The following is a 4,650-nucleotide window of genomic DNA, read 5'->3' on the forward strand; positions in this document are numbered from 1 at the left end:
AAATCTGCATTCCTAAAGGTTTGGTTTGGAAAGGAACAAGGAACCACATCTGGTTAGACTTTGCAGAATATTTTCCCACTTTCAACTGGATCTTAATACTAGGCTTCAAGAAATAAATGGAGGGTTCTTCTGCTTATTTGTGTAGTATATGCTTAAATTGCATGTATTGTAATTGGTTACTTCCATGGTTGCAATAAATGTAATTCATTGAGTACTTTAGGGACACCAAAATGAACAAAACAAACAGGAAATGATGATGGTGTTGGAGAGCAAATACGTCTGGATTCCCTGCTTGGATCCTGTCATCTCAGCTCCTGTATGTCTGGGCCAGCTCCCAGCGTGTCTGGGAGGAGATGGGACACTCAATGTATGGCATACACCCCTGAGCTTGCAGTCATTATACCAACCTACTTTTTTTCCCTGAGCCACTGGAGGGCAGTGAAAGAACTACTCATATCCACTGTATCCCGATTGCAGATGTACTGTACTGTACACAGAGTAAACAGTCAGGAGGGTGTGAAAGTGGGGTCACGCATCACCGGTCTAGAAATACAAATGTTTGGCCTGTCCATCCATCTCTCTGTCCCCTTGGCCTGGATTGCAACCTACTGTACCAATGACCCACCAACTCTGTCTCAGTGTGAGTTTCAACCTCTGGGAGAGGGGCTTATCAGAACACTAATGACCTACAAACAACAGATGAGACAAGCCCCTACCGTAAGAGAGTTCTTCCTTATTGCATCCCTGTGGGGGGAAAATAACACACGTAGTACACGTCAAGTCCAGTTAACAGGGAGTACAGTGGGATGCTCATTTCAAGGCAAAATGATTTCCCATATCTTCATGGCATTGTGCTTCTGTTTGCACTGTGTATTTAGCCTCTGTATGTACATCAAAAGGAGAAGGACTGTTCTATTATATATGGGGCTGGCACAACTACAACCATCGTGTTGAAAATATCTCTTCACCCCAGGATCCTACTCCAAACTCTTTCTTCGACAGAATTCCCCTTCAGACACCCTTCTGATTGGCAAACAAACAAAACAGACATCGGAAATAGCATTGGTTGCTCTCCGCTGCCAAGTGTAGACACTGAAAAGGAGAGTGAGCGGCACAGGCATGAACTGAAAGAGAACTTTCTTCTGTTTGAAGTGTGGTTAAAATGAATAGAGAGGTCAATCAATGGCAGAGAGAGGGGTATGAATCGCTATAGAAGTGACAAAGAGGGGTTCATAATACAGTAGCTGTTGGCAGAAATTTCTCAATTTCAACAATCGCCCACTCTTTTCACCCTCCAACAATGTCCTTTGAAAAATGAGGACGAAAAGGGTTTTTAGTTAGTGCCAGATTGCATTCCACACAGTTCATTACACTGCACTTCGTATGAGGACAAAGGTATCCCTTTAGTGTATTAAACATTCAAGGCTGTCGAGATGAAGTTCAATTTAAAGTCAGGGAGCAGGGAATAGAGTGACTGGTGGGGTGACAGCAGTGGTGTTTCAACCTTCAGAATTACAAAGCTGCAAAGCTTTCAGGAGGTAGAGACTATCTTTTTGTCAAGAGCTTCAAGAGGAGGGTCTGCTTTTTAGTGCAAATCCTAGCGGAAACCTCCACACATAAGGGTGTGTTTAAGCACACTATAGGTCATGCCTGAAACCACCTTACCATCACCAGAGATACAGTCTTAACTCTGAAAGCTCTGAATAACTCTGAATTGGAACTAAGTGGAGCTCTGGATGAAATTACATCAACTTTTTCTTTAGCTACTGTACCATCTGTATTGATGTGACACCATTCTGCAGTGAGGTAAGAGTTACAAATAGCACCTTGGGGATTGCATCATGAACATGACAGGTAAAATTCTCTCTTGGATAACCCTTCCTGTGTTTAAGCCAGCACTTCCAACATTGCAACAGTAATTTCATTGATCGTCTTTGAGATGTCCTCTTTCATGTTTATTGTAAGCCCATGTCCTTGAAAAGCAAGTATAGTCTTTTCACCGTTATACTGTCATTGTGGTAGAGCAGTGCACCTTGGTCCTGCAGGGTATCAGGTGAAAAAGGATGCACACAGCGTCAGACGATCAGTTTTCTCCCCGGAATCACTCTGAGGCATCACCAAGTAACCAATACGCCATTCATTTCCAGGGACAAATCTGAGTTATCACCCTCACTCCGATGCTATTCACTTGGGAATTGTTTGGAGAGAAAATCAATAGCAAAACGAAAGTGGGGATTCTCCATAGGTCAGGAAATCTTTGAAATGTATTATAATCATCTTGAAAATCTTTACTGCAGCAATTTTACCAATAGTTTTCTTTTATGCAGATTTCCACAGTGTCGAAATTGGAGCTGCTGAATCAGGGACACAGCTAATCCATTGTGATGGGAGAGGATTCATGTTGCATGCTAATGAGTCTATAGCATTGGATGGTCCAAAGTCTTCTTTTAGACCCAATGCCTACGATGATGGTAGATGTGAAAGTTAACTTTCAGTTGAACAGGGGCTCGTCTTGACAACTCTGGGAATACAGGCTCCTAAGTGAATGTGAGTTAATGGTGGCGATGCTGTTCTTTTCTGTCAGCGTTTCACAATGAGGAGCCTCGATGGTGTGTAGTGTGTATCACATGGAGCTTGAGGAGATCAACAACAATGGATTGGCAATGGTGTCAGGAGGATATCTGAGGACCAATTTGCTGCAGACAGATTCAGACTATGAGCAGCTGATCCCTCCAGATAAGAGCACAAAACTCATTTTCAGATTCTTATATGGATGTCCCACTTGCCACAGCTTTGTATTGTTCCCATTACCATTCAGAGGTTATTGAAGGAGTAATCTTTGTTTTTGGTTTGTTTAAAATAAAAAACAAAGATGGACCAACATATGTCACTTTCAATATAAATTGAAACAAACGTGAGACATGCAGTCTATTTCAAGCTACAGTAATTGAAAGCGCTTAGAAAATGAGAATGAATTGCAAGAAATATAAATAGGTACAATATGCACACTGTGTGTGATTGGGTGTGGTTTGCAGATTAATCTGCATGAGTTTAAATGGATTTATAGTTCATGGAAATGAACTGATCATTGAATGCTGGCTGAATATCTTCTAACCAGCTAACATCTTCAAACTGCCTCGCTTCAGCTCCTTACATCTCCTGCACACGGTACAGATCAGGTGCCACAGACACTGATGAAAACATTTTGCAAACGTTTTCAGTTCTCAGAGAGAGAGACAGAGAGAGACAGAGAGAAAGAGAGCGAAGAGAGAGAGGGGGAGAGAGAGAGCGGAGAGAGAGATGGAAACGAGGAAAAAAAAGGCATACTGTCGCCCAACAGTAAGTCACTAAAAAGGCCTGGGCCATACAGCTATACCTGAGGCCTCAGGGTGTTCGTCTATCAATTCTCTTTGAAAGGCTGAGGCACATACAGCCAAATAGAACCCATAACACCGCCCACTCAGGACACTGCTGTCCTCTCTCTCCATTCCCTCTAATGTGTTTAACAGGCTTAGGACAGAGCCTCACCTGGGTCATCCCATGCTGCTGGAACCCCACACCCCTCTCTCCCCTAGGAATCATCTGTGCAGTCTTTAGGTCTGTCTGGAAGATGAGACACAGGCTCAACTCCGAGAGAAGGTGTGGCGTGGGTGGTCTCTGTGCCACTCCAGCGTGCAACCAGCGCACAACCACTCACTTAACCCATCAAGCAGAAGGAACTCAACAACACATTGGGCAGAGGCTGATGAGGCACACCTGACCTCAATCACCCCTGATCAGCCCTCCCATAATGGAGCCTGCCAGGGTTCCACAAGGAGAGAGGCCTGTTCCATAAAGCGAGTTTACCAAATAAGCCAGTCAATTAGTCAGACAAATTTCTAGTTCACTCGGTTCCATAAAGCTAGCTCAACGTAGTTTGAACTCAGTTACTATGGTAACTTATGCTTCGAAACTAGCCTGGTCCGGGTCTGGCTAATTGTCAGGCTTAGACCGTGTTCTTGCTTAATTAACCAGACGTTCCTGTAACGTCTGGTTTAGCCTAATGCATTAAACAATGATGAACAATGATTTGATACACACCATAGCCGTTAAATGTATGGCTATGGTAGTTTGTGATTTCAAATGTTTAGGCATCAGGCATAGGCCTATATCTCAATCTAAATTAGTATAATTATCATAGATATATAATTGTTAACAGTAGCCTATTGCAAAACGAACCTAAATCCATAGTACATCTATCCTCCATTTTCCCGACACAAAAAACATGTTAAAAAGTTAGGCTACTGGATAATGTATTGATTAATAGCAGGCTATTTATATTAAACAATGTCAAAAAAGTCAATTTAGATGTGTTTAGAGGGTGTCTGTTATTTAATCAACGAAATAAGGGTCTAAAAAAGGACCTCGACCTTTTAGTAGCCTATAGTTTACGTCAATCATGGCATGTCATTTTATTTTGATGAAGCGGTGGATGAGAGCTGTCATAGTACACGGCTTAAAGGGAACGTTCTTTCTGGAAGAAGTCACGTGGCCGTGTGCATTGCTTTTGCCGTGGTGGATTGTATGATCCATGTTTTACCTCTCGGGCTGCGTGCACACGCAATTAGCTTGACTACTTAAATCTGACTTGAATTAGTAGGAGTGCGTGAG

The 4,650-nt window shown here is 42.7% G+C and overlaps 1 long non-coding RNA gene across 1 annotated transcript; it reads right to left on the minus strand.

Moving 5' to 3' along the window:
* Positions 1–2,062: 2,062 nt before the first annotated feature.
* LOC134036231 (uncharacterized) lies at positions 2,063–3,657 on the minus strand. The gene is made up of 3 exons (XR_009932397.1): positions 3,529–3,657; positions 2,307–2,460; positions 2,063–2,187 (listed from the first exon to the last, which is right to left on the minus strand). It is a non-coding gene; the product is annotated as an uncharacterized LOC134036231 (long non-coding RNA).
* Positions 3,658–4,650: the final 993 nt, after the last annotated feature.

This window comes from Osmerus eperlanus, chromosome 1 (assembly GCF_963692335.1).
Source record: "Osmerus eperlanus chromosome 1, fOsmEpe2.1, whole genome shotgun sequence".
NCBI lineage: Eukaryota > Metazoa > Chordata > Actinopteri > Osmeriformes > Osmeridae > Osmerus > Osmerus eperlanus.